This window comes from Oryctolagus cuniculus, chromosome 6 (genome assembly GCF_051225735.1).
Source record: "Oryctolagus cuniculus isolate XC-2025 breed Fujian yellow rabbit chromosome 6, ASM5122573v1, whole genome shotgun sequence".
Classification (NCBI taxonomy): domain Eukaryota; kingdom Metazoa; phylum Chordata; class Mammalia; order Lagomorpha; family Leporidae; genus Oryctolagus; species Oryctolagus cuniculus.
Genome location: NC_142872.1, coordinates 73,130,259 through 73,150,507, shown reverse-complemented (window position 1 = coordinate 73,150,507; position 20,249 = coordinate 73,130,259). Strand labels below are relative to the sequence as shown.

Here is a 20,249-nt window from a genome sequence, read left to right as displayed (position 1 = left end):
TGGAACAGCTGTGTCTCAAACCAGCGCCCATATGGGACACTGGCACTTCAAGCCAGGGCATTAACCCACTGTGCCACAGCACTGGCCCCTGTATTTCCTTATTGTTTTCTGGTGTCTTCAGGGTCTATACTGGTACTTTCTGCTTTATTTCTAATAACAGTCATTTGTATATTCTCTTTTTGCATCCACCTCAGCTTTGCCAGATCAATTTTATTGATCTTTTCAGGGAAACAGCCTTTGATTTCATAGATTTTCTCTGTTGTCTTTGTTTTCAATTTCATTATCTTGATTATTTCTCTCTCTTTGCTATGGGATTATATTGCTCTTATTTTCTTAAATTCCTGAGGTAAGAGACTGGATTATTACTTTGGGATTTTCCTCTTTTATAATATAAGCATTTAGTTTTATGAATGTCCTTCCATAACTACTTTAGCTGCAGCTCAACAATTTTAATAAATTGTACTTTCATTTCATTCAGTTAAATATATTTTTCATTGCCCTTGAGACAAGGGTTACTTTGTAGTATACGTTGGTTAGTTTACAAATATTTCTAATTTTCTTTTTATTTTTTTTTTCATTTCCAGTTTGATTCCATGTGGTCATGTGCTCTACACGACTTAACTTCTTTTAAAGTTGTTGAAGTGTGTTGTATGACTCAGTACATTATCTTTGCTGGTGAATCTTCTTTGGGTACATGAACAGAACATGCATTACACTATTCTTGGATGGAGTTTTCTACATACGTCAATTTGACGCTATTAGTTATGGTGTTGTTGAATTCATCTATATTCTTGCCAATTTTCTGCCTATCAGTTCTATCAATTAATGATTATGGGATTTCTTTAAGATTAGTTTATTCATTTGAAAGGCAGAGTAACAAGGAGGGAGGGAGAGAGATCTTCCATCTGCTAGTAATGACCTCAACCACCAGGAGGTAAGAACTCCATCCAGGTCTCTTACATGGGTGCAGGGGTCCAAGCACTTGGGCCATCTTCCACTGATTTCCCAGGCACATTAGCAGAGAACTGGATTAGTAGCAGAGCAGCGGGGAATCCAATATGGGATGCTAGTGTGGCAGGCGACAGCTAGCCCACCGCGTCGCAACAGCAGCCCTTAGTATGGAATGTTGAACCACTGTAATTGCACTACATCGCTGCTCAGCACCATCAGTTTGTTTCTTCAAGTATTTTCAGCTATGCATCTTAAAGCGTTTAGGATTTCTGTGTCTTCTTGGCAGAGTAATTCTTTTATAGTGATATGCTGTCCTTTTGCCCAATTACTTTCCTTTTCTCTAAAGTATATAGTACCCCATCGTTCTTCTGCCAGTGTTTGTATGGTACATCTTTTTCCATCACATTATTTTCAATCTGCAGGAAGTGAGTTTCTTACACACAGCATACAGTCGGGTCATGGTCCTTTTAAATTTGTATTTGTTTATTTGAGAGGTAGAGAAGCAAATAGACATACAGAGAGGGCTTCCATCTGCTGGTCCACTTCACAAATTCCCACAATAGCCCCCAGCAGGCATGAAAGCCAGGAGCCTGGAACTCAATCTGCTCTCCCATATGGGTGGCAGGAACCCAATTACTTAAGCCATAACCACTGCCCACCAAGGTCTTCATTAGCAGGAAGCTGGACTCAGGAGCCAGAGGTAGGTATTAAGCCCAGTTATTCTAATGGTGGATATAGGCATCTTACCTATTAGATTAACTATTATTAACTAAATGTCCACCCTGGGTCATGATATTTTTATCCACTCTGTCAATCTATGAGGTATTTTTTTAAGATTTATTTATTTATTTGAAAGGCAATTACAGAGAGGCAGAGGCAGAGAGAGAGAGAGAGAGGTCTTCCATCTACTGTTCCACTCCCCAGATGGCCACAATGTTGGGAGCTGCACCTATCTGAACCCAGGAGCCAGGAGCTTCTTCCAGGTTTCCCACATGGGTGCAGAAGCCCGAGGACTTGGGCCATCTTCTACTGCTTTCCCAGGCCACAGCAGAGAACTGGATCAGAACTGGAGCAGCCAGAACTTAAGCTGGTGCCCATATAGGATGCTACAAGCAGTGGCTTTACCCTTACACCACAGCGTCAGCCTCCAATCTACGTGTTTTTAATCATATATTTAGGCCATCTACATCTGCATTTAAAGTAATTGTTGAGACAGTAAGCTTTAAGTCTGCTATTCATGATTCGTTTTGCAGGTTCTCTCTGTTTTATTTTCTTGCCTTTCTATAAATTTCTTAAACATTTTCAGCTCCTCTTTTGATTTATCTCTGGTAGTTTTGGTATATTTGTTTTCATAGGTTTTTTAATGGCTATTCTTGGCATTACATTATGTATACTTAATTTATTTCAGTCTATGGTTGCTGAAATTTTATCAGTTCATGTGGAATGAAGAAATGTTGTATACCCCTCCCCATTTATAATGTAATTTTTCTAAACCTTTATCTATTTACATTAGAAGACACAATAGACAATGCTATAATTTTTGTTTCTTCAAGCATAATACAAAAAACTAAATGAGAAAAAAAGTAATTTGATTGACCATATTTATATGTTTCCATTGTTCTTTACTTCAAAAACAGTGTTCTAAGATTTCTTCTTGTATCATTTCTCTCCCTTTTAGAGAATTTCCTGTAGTAATTCTTTTAGGGACTACTGACCACAGATATTTTTCATTTTCCTTCACATAAGAATCTCTTGCCTTTATTCTTAAAGAATAGAGAATTCTGAGTTCACCATTCTTATCTTTCAGCACTCAGAAAATTTTGTGCCACCTCTTTTTGGCTTCCATTAATCTTTTTTCCCTCCGTTACTCTATTTTAAATCTTGCTCTTCATAATCTTGTTTAAATACACATTTTTAGTCAGCATCCTCTGATACTATTCCTGTTGGGAAAGAGGGATACCACCTCATTACTGCCAGGCTGGGGGAAGTCTAAGCTCTCCAGGGGTACCCACTGATACCACAGGAAAGGGACGCCTATTACTCCTCTCCCTGCAGGTGCCTCTATGCTCAGCTTCTCCTACACCACTCGAGCAAGCAGACTGGGGCACTTCCTTATGACCTGCGGACAGCAGAAGTCTGAGTTCTCCATGGAACATGCACTGGCATGGCAGAGGTAGGAGTCACAGTTCCCCACCCAGCCACCCTGTAGTGTTCAGCTGGGATACAGCATTTGTTCTGCAAAAAGAATTTTATCTTGCTAGGCATTCCATTTCCTGATCCTCAGCCTGGGTCCAGCAGATTTTCCCGGGAGCCCGTTCTTGTTTTCTGTACCCATTGATGTTTCTTGGTTGTCAGCCTCTCCTATATCCAGTCTGGGATATATGAGGAAAATGAAACCCCAAAGAAGTCTTTGCTGCAAATACAGATAGGGACAATAGAGATGTAGATATGTAGATCAGGTTTAGTTACCAGTGTAGCATTGGAATATATTCATAAAACAGGGCTATTTGCTACATTTAGCCAGAGAAACGTGAGGTAAACACATATAGGTAAATGTGTGTCTACTCAATCCTACCAGAAGTCCTCTCCACTCTACTGTTCTTACATGCAGCTCACTCAATCATTGGGCCCAGATGCCTTTTCCAAGAAGAACCCCACTATCATCCCTCAAAGGGAAAGCGTTCCTGTTGAGGCATTTTTTCATTCTGAAGCTACAAGTTATGGTGGGTAGAAAAGAGATGAGTAGGGGGCTGGTGCTGTGGTATAGTAGGCTAAGTCTTTGCCTGTGGTGAAGTCACTATATGAGTGCTGGTTTCAAGTCCTGGCTGCTCCACTTCCGATACAGCCCTCTGCAGAAGAAGATGGCCCAAGTGCTTGGACTCCTGAAGCCACATGGGAGACCTGGAAGAAGCTCCTGACTCCTGGCTTCAGATAGGCCCAGCTCAGGCCATTGCAGCCATTTGAGAAGTGAACCAGTGGATGGAAGACCTCTAGTAGGAAGAGTCTAAAGCTTCATGTGGCTCAGAGTACACAGTTAATCCTTGCTTGGGTGATAAGCCAAGAGTCAGCACCACCAACCACCATTACCTTTCCAGACCACAAATCTTTTACAAGTTTCAAAGAGGGCAGACTCTCAACAGCTAAAGAAATCTGCAAACTTTGGGAAGGGCTTATGTGCAAGACCAACTTCTGGAATCAAAGTGCTTGTAATGGAGGTCAACAGACCAATAGCAAGACAATGTAAGGGCAGAAGCAATCTCTATTCCAAGAGTAAAGTAAACACCTTATAACTGACTCGGGGACAGAATGTAAGCAAATTAAAACAAACCAGGAGGAAACAATTTTTCCAGGATCCCATGGCCTATAGCATAGATAGATAAATAATAAACAAATATAGATAGATAGATAGATAGATAGAGGTGATAGATTAGGTTAGACAAGACTAAATTGACAGGGCAAGCAAGAGAGAGAGATTATAAGGAATTAATTCACACAGTTGTGGAAGCTGAATCATCTCAAGACCTGAAGCTAGCAATCTGGAGACCCAGGAAAGTCACTAGTGTAGTTCTAGTGCAGGTCCAAAAGGCTGAGGACCAGGAGAGCCAATGACGGAAGTTCCAGTCTGAAATCCAGCAGGCTCGAGTTTCAGGTGAGTCCAAAGACAGGAAACAAACTCATGTCCCAGCTCAAGAAATCCAGGTAGGAAGAAATTCCCTCTTCCTCTGTCTTTTGTTCTTTTCAGATTTTTAGCTGATTGGATGAGACCCATTGGTATTAGCATGACAATCTTCATTATTCAGTCTACCAATTTAAACATAAATCTCATCCAGAAGCACATGCAGAGATAGTCCCAGAAGAATGTCTGACAAAACATCCAGGCACCCCATGGCTCAGTCAAGTTGACATCAAAATATCACAATATTTTTTCGTGTACACTAAGGAATGGAATAGCTTGATTATATGGTAACTAAGTGTTTTAAGTTTTTGAAGAGTTATCAGACTGATTTGCAAAGCAACTTAATGATTTTATGTTCTCTTCTGCAAAATATTTAGGGTTCCAATTTTTCTATATCCCTACCAACAGTCATTTTTGTTGTTTTTATTGTCATCTGAATTAAAGTGAATTTGTATCTCAATGTGGTTTTGACTTGCGTTTCCCTGATGGCAAACAATGCTGAGTATTTTCATAAGCTGATCATTGGTGTGCCTTCTTTGTATGCTGGCTATTCAGATCCTTTGCCCATTCTTGGTTTGTCTTTTTATTCAATATATGATTTTCAAAAATTATATGTAATTCTCTAGATTGTGTGTTCACTTTTTTGATGGTTCTTTGGAAATGTCAAAATTTACACCATAAATTGAAAGGGCATTGAATCTACCTCATCTACCGAGCATCACAGTTCAGTAGCACAGCACACTATAGACTGTGGGTTCCTCCCTCCTATAACTACACAGCTGACTGGGAACTACACTCTGTCACAGCCCAGCACCCCCAGAGAGGATTGCAACACTTTGAAGCAAATTTTAAATTCCAAGTATAGTACGTTTATTTTGACTAAGTATCACTTTCAAACCTGTGCACAGTCAAAACTCATGAGGCTGAGCCTTTATAAGTCAGGGACAAGTGTATATCCACGGCATCCCAGAGCTTCTGGCCCACCAGTCAGTAGGTGAGGCTCAGCATTAGTATTGATGGAAGTTCATCAGGTGGTTCTCACCTGCAGTTCAGAACCGCGGGCAGCCCAACATGTCTTCCCCTGGTGAAGGCCGCCAAACTATACTTTCTCCAATTCCCAAGTTGTCCAACCATCTACTTGACTCTCCAACCAGACTTGCTAATTATCCAGTTTTCCCGCAAAGCCAGATTGGTGAGCAAAAACTTAGTGCTGACCAGAACCCTCCCATATAGACACCCACTGCCATACTTCCAGCTGTTAGTTCAAGGCTTCTTCCATGGGCACCACTCTGAACTCAGGGGCTGTCTCACTTCCAGCCCCCACAACTGGTTGTTGCTACCCATGCCCTATCAAGTCAGACCCTCCTGGATGCTAGTGTTGGTCTTCCTCCTCTGCTGCTGCTGTTTTCCCTGCAATATTCTAGCCCCACATGCTTCTGGCTTGCTCTACCAAAGCACACCTAGAGGCCAAACGAGGACATACACAGCTTAACACGCATGGCAACGGCCTATCACAACAGCAGCATCACAATGAATACCCAAATACGCAACTGCCCATATTCAGAGAATTAGAATCAGATTCTTTTTTTCTAAAGATTTATTTATTTTACTTGAAAGCCAGAGTTACACAGAGAGATAAGGAGAGAGAGAGAGACAAAGAGAGAGAGAGGTCTTCTATCCGCTGGTTCACTCTCCAGTTGGACACAACAGCTGGAACTGTGCAGATCTGAAGCCAGGAGCCAGGAGCTTCTTCTGGGTCTCTCATGCAGCTGCAGGGGCCCAAGGACTTGGACCATCTTCCGCTGCTTTCCCAGGCCATAGCAGAGAGCTGGATCAGAAGTAGAGTGGCCAGGACTCGAACTGGCACCCATATGGGATGCCAGCACTGCAGGCGGCAGCTTTATCCGCTACACCACAGCGCCAGGCCCCTAGAATCATATTCTTACGCACACGATTCCCGCTTCCCTTTAAGGCCTACAGGTAAAATCTTTCTCTTTATTCTGACCTGCCCCCTCTGTCTGGGGCTCTTTACCCATGGCTGCTCTATTTGCTACCCCATGATCCCTCTGAAGGGGAGGTGTTTCCACAAAACACATCTGTCCAGAACTTGACATCTATGAACTCATTTAGTGCACCAGGTGAGTGCTGTCAGGCCGGCTCCCCTCTAAGTGAGCAAGCCCATGTGATTTCCTAGGCTCTCCCTCACTCTCCCCCTCCCTTCTGTGTGCCTGATGAGTGAAGGAATATTGGAGATGAGCGGTCAGCAGCTGGGGCGAGCAGGAGGACCATCCCCACGCCCACAACACGTACATTTCCTTCTTATTGTTCTCAGTGGGCTGCCTGCTTGCCTGGATCCCACAGCTAGAGCCCCAGGACAAGAGGAGGATTCTGTGTGGTTGTGCTAGAACTGCAACAACCCCACATTAGGAACCACGGTTGACTACTCAAGTCTAACAGGTTCGTTGCCCAAGTGAGCCTTCCCTGTTCTTGGACAGGAGAGCACTTTTTCCCATCTCCAATAGGCACTGACGCTGGAAAAGGTGGCTAAGCGGGGTGTTTGGCAAGCAGGCATCTCACACTTTATCCCTTTCCCAGGCACACAGTCTTCCCACGCCGCGTTTCTGGGGCTGAATCCCCTTCCCTCCGCGGAGGCAGAATGCCGTCCAGAGCTGGCGCTGCCAGACTGCTGGCTGCCGGGCCCCTGGCTGGGTCCAGTGGCGGAGCTGTAGTCTGATGGGTTGCACTTCTGGGGATTATTTGGAGAGCGGGGTAGGAGGGAGAGACGCTCAGGCTGGCTCTGTTGTGACACAGTTCACGTTGAGAGACAGAAACAGGACCTGCGTTCAGAGGCAGGGGCTGCGCACAAAGTGTGCTCGCTAAATGAGGAAGCAGGCAGCACTAGACACATCGCAGGCTAGGGGCCAAGGCTATTTTTATGTTCAGAGGAGCAGATTTAAGAATCTTGGCGAGCACAGCATATATGACACCTACCTGGCGTCTCTCACCCTCGGTCTCTCCTTCTCTAACGTCCTCTGTCTCCTCGTTTCATGATCCTCCTTCCCGTTCTGGGAGGTGGCCTCACTGCACAGTGACAGTCTTTGTGGAACCGCTTATGTTTTTAATTACAAAGGTAAGGGATTCGAGGTTGTCCTGTGAGGGAATTGAGGACAGCAGCATTAGGGAGAATCCTACAGTTAACCCAATTCTCCCTCTCGGTTGACGGCTGAGAAAACACCTGCAGTGGTAGATGTTTTAAAACTCAGACCCAGCCGGCACTGTGGCGCAGTGGGCTAAAGCCTCCACCTGCAGTGCCAACATCCTACTTGGGCGCCAGTTCATGTCCCGACTGCTCCTCTTCTGATCCAGCTCTCTGCTATGGCCTGGGAAAGCAGTGGAAGACGGCTCAGTGATTGAGCCCCTGTTCCCACGTGGGAGACCCTGAAGAAGCTCCTGGCTCCTGACTTTGGATCAGCCGTTGCATCCATCTGGGGAGTGAACCAGCGGATGGAGGTCCTTTCTCTCTGTCTTTCTCTCAGTGTCTGTAACTCTACCTCTCAAATAAATAAATAAATCTAAAAAAAAAAAAAAAAAAAAAAAAAGAACTCAGATCATCCCCTGCCCCATCACACTGAGAACTCTGCTCCAGTTCTCCAAAACCCTCCGGCTGCTTTCCCCTCCCCCGCTCCTCAGCTGCCTTCCTGAAAGAACTGCTCACAGTTGCTTTGCTGCTTTCTCCAGTACATTTCAGTCTAGGTGCTCCCAGGGACACCCCCACACTGCCCCTGCGGCCCAGTGGCAGGTGGCACCCCACCCCCTTGTTCAGGTATGGCTGGGGTTCTCTCCAGCCCCACCCCCGTCCCTCTTGTTGAATCTCCTGTGCTGGCTCCTCCTCCCATCCCTGACACTTAGACACTGGGGAGCCTCAGGTCTCCATGCTAGGCCCATGGCCTCATGCCCATGATGTCTCTTCCTCTTAGCTTAGCGCTCCATTCACACTTCTCATCCACGACACTGCCTCTGAATCCACATGTGCAAAGAACTCCCACTACACATCTCCTCCTAGGGCTTTGCGGGACTAATTCTGAACAAACGCAGCTCCCTCCCCTGCCAGGTCCCTACCAGTGCACCACACTGGATCCACTGTCTAGGAGCTGTCCTTGGCATTCCTCTGCCCCTTGGCTCCTAATATACCACAGATGCCACCTCTTCTCTCAACACTCACTGCTCCCTCCTGCCAAGCGTCAGCCCTTTGATGTCACTGCATGTCCCAGGTGTCTCCCACAGGCACACATGGAGTGATGTTTCCAAAATTCCAACCTAGTATGTGTCTGCCATGCCAAAACTAATAGGAATAACAAAATGAAATAAAATAATCTTCAATGGATTTTCACTGATCTGAATATAAAGATCAAAATCTGTAGCAGGACCTACAGGGGGCCCCTACCTGTCTCTAGATGAGAGCATTGACCTGTCCTTCCCTTTCTGTTTGCATCCAGGCAGTGGGAGTAGGGCCTGTCTGATGGACAGCACACAGGAACAAGTCCCGGAGGCCTTGCTGGGAGCTGTGGCTCTATGCTGAAGCATCTCACAGAAGAATTCCTCTCTAGGCCTCCTCATTTCTGGCTCCTCTCACTGGTAGAGTAGGTGACCTGGGATTATACCCAACAAGAATAGGAAAGCCCAAGTCTCTGGCACTCTCCTGGCACCGCTATTAAATCTATTGAAGACTCACCCAGGATACAGTCAGTAGTCCTTCTGGAAAGACACATCTGGCAAGTTCCCCTTCCACGTGAGAGCCAAACTCCTGAGTCAAGGCTCAACCAGCTGTACCTTCATTCATGGTATAAGGGAAATCGTGAACACGTGGTATTAAGTGATTGTTCTGTCTTCCTGTCTCTCCGCCTCGGTTCTGAGCCTATCACAGCTAACAGCAGCAGCATCTGGAGACTCCGCTAATATCCTCCTTCAGCCCTTTGGCTTTTTATTCTGCATCTTTTTTTTATGATCCTCTTGCATGTGGCTTTTGGTGTAGATAACTTCAAATCCTTACTTTACAATAAGCTCTGTGTAATTACATGATTGTATCCATTAGTAAAGAACTACTCCATGGAAAGTAGATGTAGAGAAGAAGGGGAAAGCAGAAAAAAGACATTGCCAGCATATACTGCGCCCTCTGCATTCCCCACCCCAAGAGAGACTTCCAGGCCTGAGAGAGAGAGACGATGCCACAGACCCCTGAGATCATGCCCAGGCCTGCAAAGGGAGGGAGGATGGGAGAGGGTGAGCAGAGAGGAAACTCGGTTCCCAGCTAGGCTGGAGGCCCTGCAGAGAGAGGGCTCACGGCTCTCCCTAGAGTCCAAGGTCAATAGGAAGATGTTCCAGACTACACTGCACTCAGGTGAAGAAATTGTCACAGAAACTTTTAGGATGATGAAGCCTAAAACAGAACCTTTTTTAAAACAGAAGGAAAAAAACAACATGAATCGTCAACAGCCTGGAAATACACAATATGTCTTTTCAACAAAACCTACTAGAGACTTTTGAAAAGCCATGCAAATTGCAAAACCAATACCCTGTTATTCAAAGTGCACCCAGGCAAGATTTGGGAGCAGCTCCTTAGATGGACATGCATAAAATGTGGGTGTCACTTCCTGAGGCTCCACCAACTTGTTAAAGCCAAGACTAAAGCTTGCATTCCTCCTTTCACTTCCTGCTACTGCCAGGTTCACAAGTGATCTTTTCGAGAAGAATCACTCCAAACGTCTGCTACCCAGAGTGTGGGTTCCTCAAAACAACCGTAATCAAGCGGGAACTCCTCGTGGAACCCTCCCCTATGCCCATCAGGTTTAGTCCTCCGACTGCTCCAAGCCACCCAGCAGCCTCTGAACTGGGCTCCCACCTTACAGGTTAGGAAACTGACACACACAGAGAGGTTGGCAGTGTGCCCAAGGTCACACAGGGTAGGAGCAGAACTGACACTCAAGTCCAGGCTGGTCAGTGCAATCTATTTCTGACACTGTACGCTCCTCTCTTCTGTATTCTTTTCTGCTCATCTGTCTATGCCCCTGTCCTTTACAGATTCTGATCTCAGGAAGTATCAGAGGCTGCTCATTTGTATTTCCATGAGGTTTTTTTTTCTTTTATCACCTGAACCCACAGTAAAAGGGCACTTCAAATATTTCTTGGAAAACTGGAATTAAAAGATAAGTTTAGGGTCAGGTGCTTAGCCTAGCAGTTAAGATGCATATTAAGACCGCTCTGTCCCATCCAAATACCTGGGTTTGATACCCATTTCTGACTCCTGACTCCAGCTTCCTGCTAATGAGGGCATTGGAAGGCAACAGTGAGACACAAGTAGTTGAGTCCCTGCCACCAACATGGGAGACCAAGATTCAGTTCCCAGCTCTCAGATTTGGCCCTGGCCCAGTGATGGCTATTATAAGCATTTGGGAAGTGAACTACTTCCCTCTCTCTTTTTCTCACTGTCTCTCAAATAAATAAATAATTTTTTTGACAGGCAGAGTTAGACAATGAGAGAGAGAGAGACAGAGAGGAAGGTCTTCCTTCCCTTGGTTCACCCCCCAAATGGCCACTACAGCCAGCCTGCTGCGCCGATCCAAAGCCAGGAGCCAGGTGTTTCCTCCTGGTCTCCCATGCGGGTGCAGGGCCCAAGGACCTGGGCCATCCTCCACTGCCTTCCCGGGCCACAGCAGAGAGCTGGACTGGAAGAGGAACAACCGGGACAGAACCAGCACCCCAACCGGGACTAGAACCAAGAGTGATGGCACCGCAGGTAGAGGATTAGCCTAGTGAGCTGCAGCGCTGGCAATAAATAATTTTTTTAAGAAGCTTTTTTTTTTTTTTTTGACAGGCAGAGTGGACAATGAGAGAGAGAGAAACAGAGAGAAAGGTCTTCCTTTTGCCGTTGGTTCACCCTCTAATGGCCGCCACAGCTGGCGTACCGTGCTGATCCGAAGCCAGGAGCCAGGTGCTTCTCCTGGTCTCCCATGGGGTGCAGGGCCCAAGGACTTGGGCCATCCTCCACTGCACTCCCTGGCCACAGCAGAGAGTTGGCCTGGAAGAGGGGCAACCGGGACAGAATCCGGCGCCCCGACCGGGACTAGAACCCGGTGTGCCTGTGCCGCAAGGCAGAGGATTAGCCTAGTGAGCCGCGGCGCAGGCCAATAAATAATTTTTAAAAATGTTTATTTTGGGGCGGGGCCACGGCTCACTTGGTTAATCCTACACCTGCAACACCGGCATCCCATGTGGGTGCCGGGTTCTTGTCCCCGCTGTTCCTTTTTCAATCCAGCTCTCTGCTGTGGCCCGGGAAGGCAGTGGAGGATGGCCCAAGTACTTGGGCCCCTGTACCCTCATGGGAGACCAGGAGAAGCACCTGGCTCCTGGCTTCGGATCAGCACGGTACGCCAGCCGTAGTGGCCATTTGGGGGGTGAACCAACGGAAGGAAGACCTTTCTCTCTGTCTGTCTCTCTCACTGTCTAACTCTGTCAAATAAATTTTTAAAAATCATTAAAAAAATATTTATTTTGGAAGAAAAAAATTCTGAAATCCATACATACTGCTTTGATAATATGCAATTTGCACAAACTTTTTTGAAGACCTGTCATGCATGAATTTCAGTGAGATGGAAATGCTAACTTGATGACAGTGGAATAGGGAGGGAGTTCACTGCTCTAGTCTATGGGAAGATAGCTTAAAAGAGTGGAGAGAGTCCAATCGCAGGGAGGAGTTAGGGAGAAAACGGCAGAGAAAACTCCACTCAAATTAGAAGGACCCCGTGGACCTACGTGGAGGGTGTGGACGTGCACAACTCATGACCCCAGCAGCCGAGAGCCTCAGCACCAGCTTTGGAGAGTGACGTGAGACCAGACTGCAGCAGTCCAAGCCACTAGCTATAAAACTGAGGGGTGAGTCTGGCTTGGTGCCCTGGGGGTGGCAGGATAGTATACCTGTCAAGATAGAGGGGAAAGGGGGAGCACATCTCTGTTTCCCTGACCAGCAGCACTGGCGTCATGTAACTAGCCAAGAGATGGCAGGCACCATTTTGGACATACATAACAACAGCTGCACCTGCTCATGTCCACAAGCCCCGCAACCAGCCAATAGGAGATGCCTGAGTCTGGCTGGAAGATTGACAGGGGGCTGGAGTGCACGACCATGGGAGCCCTATGAGCTGAGCTGGGACTGCGAAAACACTGTGGCTGGGACTTTGGGCAGTCACTGTGGCAGCTCCACATGCTTGGGGCTCCCAAGCTGCAGAATCTGTGATCACGCTGGATCTTTTGTGTGGTTCTTGTGGCAGCGAAGATAAAAATTGTACCCACTGGGGCTAGCACCCAGGTATTGGTTTCCTCAGAGGAGAGGAGCATGAAAATACATCAACAGAGCAGAAAAAACCTACCCTCTGATGAAAAACAAAAGAGGAGATTTACCACACCAAATTTTCACCTTGGACACTCACCCTGGAGCACTGAACAGAGCTCCATGACCACTCCCAACACACACCTCTGGGTATTCACTGAAAGAGCTGACACTCCACTAAGACACAGAGGAATAGTTCAAAGATAAAAGGTACCATAGGGGAAAAAAGATATCACCACAAATGCCTAATAATAAATGCAGCAATTCAAGAAACAAGAATAAGGAAGAAAACATGATGCCCCCAGAAGAACACAACATTTCAATACTAGAATGTGAACACTTTACACAAAAATCCATTCAAAATGGATTAAATCTATGACTCAATAATTATTATTAGAGAACACTGAAGAAACCCTACAAAACAAAACATTGGCATAGGCAAAGAGTTCTTGGAAAAGACTCCAGAGGCACAGGAAATCAAAGCCAAAATTGACAAACGGTATTACATCAAATTTTCAAGCTTCTGCACTGCAAAAAGAAACACTAATCAAACTGAAGAGCTAACTGACAGACTGAGAGAAATTATTTGCAAACTGTGCAACTGATAAAAGATTAATAACCAGAATATATAAAGAAATCAAGAAATTCAACAACAACAAAACAAACAACACAATCAAGAAATGGGCAAAGGACTTAGGCATTTTTCAAAAGAGGAAATCTAAATGGCCAACAGACACATGAAAAAATGTTCAAGATCACTAGCCATCAGGGAAATGCAAATCAAAACTACAATGAAGTTTCACCTCACCCCCATTAGAATGGCTTTCATACAAAAATCAACAAACTATGAATGCTGTCCAGGATGTGGGGAAAAAGGTACCCTAATCCATTGTTGGTGGGAATGTAAACTGATAGCAGCCACTGTGGAAGACAGTATGGAGATACCTGAGAAATCTAAATATTGACTTACCATATGACCCAGCCATTCCACTCCTGGGAACTGACCCAATGGAAATGAAATCAGCATATGAAAGAGTTATCTGTACCCCCATGTTTATTGCAGTTCAATTCACAACATCTAAGATATGGAACCAACCCAAATGCCCATCAACAGAAAACTGCATAAGGAAATTATGGAATATATACACCATGGACTACTACACAGTGGTAAAAAAAAAAAATGAAATCCTGTTGTTTGCAACAAAAGATGAAACTGGAAAGCCAGTCCCACAAGGACAAATACCATATGTTCTCCCCGATCTGTGATAACTAACAGCACCTAAAAGGTAATCTACAGAAGTGAAATTAATATTTCAAGATGCAATGACTTTGAACAGCTCTTTCTTGACTGTTAAGGAACAGATTTTTTTTCATACAATTTGTGGAACTCTTGACTTAGTATAGAAGTAATCGTATGTGTATAAAGTTAATTGAAAATAGACCTTAGTAAAAAATAAGAATGAGAATAAGAGAGGGAGGAAGAAGAGGGGTGGCAGTGTGGGTGGAAGTTTGTGTACCATGGGTAGAATCACTATATTCCTGAACTGTATTTATGAAATGCATGGAGTTTGTATTCCTTAAATAAAAAGTTTCTGGGGGAAAAAAAGAAGTACTAACTTGATTTGCTTTTTTGCACATTGAATATATGTATCAAATCATCATACTGAACTCATAAATATGTAAATTAAAATATGAATACAAATAAATAAATAATAAATTCTTGTACCAAAATTAATTTCTCTTTCAATTACATCTTCTACAAATCTATTGTTTTTTATTTATTTATCTACTTTATAATTCACATTAACAAAAAAGGAGAAATAGATATATATATAGAGAGAGAGAGATCTTCCATCTGCTGGTTCACTCACCAAATGGCTGCAACATCCAGCACTGGGCCAGGCTGAAACCAGGAGCCAGGAGTTTCATTTGGGTCTCCCACATGGGAGGCAGAGGTTCAAAACCTTAAGCCACCTTCAGCTGCTTTTTCAAGGCCATTAGAAGGGAGCTAGATAGGAAGCAGAGCAGTCAGGACTCGCCAGCATCACAGGCAGAGGCTTACCCCACTATACCATAACACAGGCATCTCCACAAACTTCTTGAAGAACTCTCATCTAGGTATTGTTTTTATAATTATGAAACTAGAGAATCAAAACATTTTGAAATTGAAATAGATCCAAGCATTCCTCTGGTATAATTGCTTAATTTGAGAAGCATGATTTGAGACACAGACTTTGTGGCTCAGTGCTTGGGATGTGTCCCAAGATGCTGCTTGGGTACAGGCATCCCATAGCAGAGTGTTGGTTTGAGTTCTGGCTCCTGTGTTTCAGATCCTGCTTCCTGACAATGAGCCTGAGAAGCAATGGATTATGGCCCAAGTACTTGGGTCCCTGCCATTCACATGGGAGATCCAGATGGAGTTTCAGCTCCTGGGTTCAGCCTGACCCAGTCCTTGCTCTTGCAGGCATTTGAAGAGTGAACCAGCAAGTGGAAGAGATAGATCTGTCTGTCTATCTATCTATCTATCTATCTATCTATCTATCTCTGTGTGTATGTGTGTGTGTGTCACTCTGCCTTTCAAATCAGTAAATAATAAATCTTCAAAGAAATTAAAAAGAAGCATACTTTGCAACTCAGAGAGATATGAGCCACCTGCTCAGAAGCAGCTAAGTAAATCTTCAAAGGATTTTTCATCTCTAAATATCACAAATTTCCTAAAACAGAAACTTGGCCCTTCTGGAAGAATTCTTCCCCTGGGCAAGGAATCTCAGGCCACAGTGAGAGCACGGAAGGAAGAGCTCAAGGAAGAGGCCCTCTGCAGGCCTGCAGGCATCTGGCGGCCTCATGCCGGGTCTGGAGGCTGGGGTCTCTCACTGTGCAGCTGTCTTAACAATCCGTCTCAGACACTGGAAGCCCCTGGGCAGAAGCCTTGCACGTCCACCTCCCAGCCCTCCCACAACCACACGCCCAGGCCAGGCCCTAGCTGAGGCTGTCACCTCCACCAACAGGGACTCCTGTGGGCCCAGTGTCACAGAGCAGGGGCAGAGGCCTGGCCATTGCACTGGCAGACTGGGGCCTTGTGCTAGGCTCCTCATGTCCGAGTTGGTAGATATCACACCCATGCATGGGCCTTGGCCATAGGAGACGCTTGAGAATCAAGAGCTACTCAGAAGAAGGCGCAGATGGAGCAAGCTGGAATCATCTTGTGTGAGTCTGTGGGTGGCCCCCCATTGCCCTACCCCCAGATAGCCCACCTGGTCTTGGTGTCCTGGGCCTAGGCCCACCACACACCGTGACACCACCGCTTCCCTGTTTGCTGGAAACTAGCCAAGATGAACCCCCCCAACAAGGTTTCCTTAAAAGAGCCAGATATTTCTCACCCAGTTAATATTAATGGGGTATAAATGTTGTTCTGAGCAGGATGTGAAAATGCCTGTGTCGGTAAAACCCTGGCATGGAATGTCGGCTTCCATGTGATAAATGAAACATTTTACCAAATTACCATTAGGCATCATCATTTCCCTTCGCCCTTGGATAAAAGTCAAATGTTAACAAACTTTACAGGGGCCAGCGCAGTAGCTCACTAGGCTAATCCTCCACCTGTGGCGCCAGCACCCCAGGTTCTAGTCCCGGTTGGGGCACTGGATTCTGTCCTGGTTGCTCCTCTTCCAGTCCAGCTCTCTGCTGTGGCCCGGGAAGGCAGTGGAGGATGGATCAAGGACATCCCACATGGGAGGTGAACCAATGGAAGGAAGACCTTTCTCTCTGTCTCTCTCTCTCTCTCTCTCACTGTCTACCAAATAAGTTAAAAAAAAAAAAAAAACTTTACAGGAGGGGCCAGCGCCGTGGCTCACTTGGCTAATCCTCCACCTGTAGCACCAGCATCCCATATGGGTGCCAGGTTCTAGTCCCGGCTGTTCCTCTTCCAGTCCAGCTCTCTGCTGTGGTCTGGGAGGGCAGTGGAGGATGACCCAGGTGATTGGGCGCTTGCACCCGTGTGGGAGACCAGGAAGAAGCACCTAGCTCCTGGCTTCAGATTGGCACAGCTCCAGCCGTAGCGGCCATTTGGGAGTGAACCAACGGAAGGAAGACCTTTCTCTCTGTCTCTCTCTCTCTCTCTCTCACTGTCTAACACTCTACCAGTCAAATAAGTTTAAAAAAAAAAAACTTTACATGGAAAAAAGAAACACAATTTTGAAACCAAATCAGGAATCCAAGAGGCTGGAGAGGTGGGGACCCTAGGACAGCTGTGTGGCCAGCCCTTGCAGACTCCTGCAGGAGACTCTTCCTTGTATTTGGTCCATCCCCCCTGGTAGTAGGGCTCCAGCCCAGCCTGCAGGGAATATTCTGTTTTCCTGCCCCCTGCCTGCTTGTCCTCCAATGCCAAGAGCATGGCCATCACAAAGCAGGGCTCCAGGGCTCCAGGGCTCCAGGTCAGTGTCAGTTCTCAGTCAGCCTCTTGCAAACAGCCTGACCCCTGTGCTTCAGCCCTTGCATCTGACCTTCCAGACCTTGGCACATCTTCAAATGGGGCTGTCTGATCCCAGGGCTTTGGGGCCAGGACCGCTGATCCAGCCCTGTGCCCTGAGGCTAGCATCAGTTTTGACTGCCCAGCACACAGTCAAGGAAGGAGATAGCTCCTCACGCTGACGTCCTGTTCTTCCAATTTCAAATGTGAAGTTATCTCAGATTCTGGAATAAAGAGATCAAGGATGTTGAAACTCTCATAACGAGGGATCAAAAATCTATCCCAGGGCCAACACTGTGGTGCAGAAAGCTAAGCCATTGCTTCTGACACTGGCACCCTCTACCGGAGCACCAGTGTGCGTCCCAGCCGCTCTTCTTCTAATCCAGTCCCTGCTAATGCATCTGGGAAAGCAGAGTAGGGTGGCCCAAGTACTTGGGCCTCTGCTACTCACATAAAAGACCAGAAAGATTTTCTGCCTCCTGCCTCCAGCCTGGCCCAGACCTGGCTGTTGCAGCCACATGAAGAATGAACCAGTAGATAGACGATCTCTCTCTTGGTCTCTCTGCCTTTCAAATAAATCTTAAAAAAAAATTCAAAGTCATTGGATTAAAAACATTGATATAAACTTGCAAAGGTTCAAACAAACCAGGCCAAGTTATTGGTGACTTATGTAAGCACAAGAATCCCATTTCAAATCCTTCTCAATTAAAATGTATTGAAATATATATATTACAATATAAATATATTTTAATGCACTTAAGCGCCTATATATTTACTTATACAATATTAAAGGGAGAGATTAAATTTCAAAGTTAATTAAAGGGCATAAAAGAAGCAACAGTTCCTAGGATTTGTTGCACTCAGTAACACAGCCCCAGGACTTAGCAAGCTCCATACAAATGCACCTTGTCCTCAATCCCTAGAGAGTCATTCAGACCACAGTGGCGCCACAGCAGATGCAAAAGCAAGTGTGCTTCATGGCAAACGTTCCATTCTGTTTTAACAGAGAGCTCAAGAAAAACCACGAAGATCCTCCCTGGCCAGTCCCATGGGCTACAGTGTCACAGTTACGGGAGGTGAAGCCACCGTGGACCAGACAACCAGAGTATCTGGATGAGCACACGAGGGCTGCTGCCCACAGCACACAGAAGCAAACACGCACCCGAACCCCTGCAGGCGTCACTCTTTCAGCCTTTCTTTCTCCCCCGGGAAAGCCACTGCGCTAGCCTCCAGCAGAGGAAACACTTCAGTCCCCATGAGGGACATCATACACCTGCCCCTGGCCTTATGCGGCTCCACAGCAGAGCTGGAGCCTTCCCCCCACCTCCGCCTCCGGGTGGTCCCTGCAGCCACCCCCACTCCTGTTTCCAAGACCTGCTCTCACTCGGCTCTTCCTCAGGCTCTCCTCTCCGAGCGCTCACAGAGCCGGCCACCGTTCTCAGCCTACCTCCAAGGCCGTGCCCCCCTTGGAGAAACTGACCAACTTCGGTTTGCTCAGGAGGCAGAGGCCCCCTGCGAGGCACCCCTCACCCCGCATGCGCGCGCGCGCCCACGTGCTCTGTGCGAAGCTGCTTCCCCCGGGTCCTGCCCTCAGTGCATCTTTCCGTCTCCCTGTATGGCTCTTAAGTCTCCTGCTTCTCTCCACCTGAGCTCTGCTTCAGCGCCTCCAGCTGGCTTTCTCCTTCCTCTTCCCATACCACAGTTTCACCTGGGGGGAATCAGCTTCCCTCCTGAAAATGCTGCCATCCGCAGCGTTCCGCTTCCATCACCAGCACCCTACACACCATACACCCATGTCCGTGTTAAAGGCGCCGACTTGGTCTGGGAGGACCCTCAATATTTAACACTTGGAGTCATCCCTTCTTTCCTCCCTCTCCTTCCGCCGGGAATCAGCCCTTCTCTGCACTCACTTTAGGCGGGAGTGCTCTTCTGAAACATAATCATAGTAATTAACCTGACTTTTATTCCAAAGTTTGATCCTGCATCTAAACAAAGAATTGCCACGTGGCTCTAAATTCAAAATGTCCATTTTTCAGGAAACGTGTTAAATGTGACTCTGTTGAATATGTTCAAAAAGTATTTGCTCATGGGCATTGTGGCACAGTGGCTTAAGTCACCACTCAACATGTGCAATCCATATCACAGCGCCAGTTTAAGTCCCGGCTGCTCTACTTCCAACCCAGCTCCCTGTTAAAGGCCTGGGAAAACAGCAGAAGGTGGCTCAAGAGCTTGGGCCCCTGCCACCCACATGGGAGAGCAGGATAGGGTTCCTGGTTCCTAGCATCAGCCTGGCCCAGCCCCTGCCATGGTAGCCATCTGGGGAGTGGACCAGAAGATGGAATCTCTTTCTCTTGCACGCGCTCTCTCTCTCTCTGCCTTTCAAGCAAATAAAGTATTTTTTTCCTTAAAAATGCATTCTTTGAAAGAATAAGTGGATTGGGGCCAGTGCTGTGGCACAGCTGGTTAACGCCCTGGCCTGAAGCACTGGCATCCCATATGGGCACCAGTTCTAGTCCCGGCTGCTCCACTTCTGATCCAGCTCTCTGCTGTGGCCTGGGAAAGCAGTAGAACATGGCCCAAGTCCTTGGACCCCTGCACCTGCGTGGGAGACCTGGAAGATGCTCCAGGATCCTGAGCAGCTTCGGCCATTGCGGCCAACTGGGGAGTGAACAATCGGACGGAAGACCTCTCTCCCTCTCTCTGCCTCTCCTCTCTGTGTAACTCTGACTTTCAAATAAATAAATAATCTTTTGAGAGGAAGGAAGGAAGGA

The 20,249-nt window shown here is 46.4% G+C and overlaps 2 long non-coding RNA genes across 11 annotated transcripts in view; both read right to left on the bottom strand.

Moving 5' to 3' along the window:
• Positions 1–20,249, bottom strand: part of LOC149126184 (uncharacterized) — a 122,330-nt gene that overhangs the window by 74,935 nt on the left and 27,146 nt on the right. The gene's annotated exons all lie outside the window — the stretch shown is intronic.
• LOC149126185 (uncharacterized) lies at positions 6,210–19,167 on the bottom strand. Of its 9 annotated transcripts, none has more exons than XR_016235627.1 (6): positions 19,009–19,167; positions 17,930–18,057; positions 14,882–15,018; positions 9,360–9,457; positions 7,619–7,777; positions 6,210–6,455 (listed from the first exon to the last, which is right to left on the bottom strand). It is a non-coding gene; the product is annotated as an uncharacterized LOC149126185 (long non-coding RNA). The 9 variants fall into 9 exon arrangements; XR_016235621.1 differs by having other exon boundaries at positions 18,926–19,158; XR_016235628.1 differs by lacking the exon at positions 17,930–18,057 and having other exon boundaries at positions 19,009–19,161.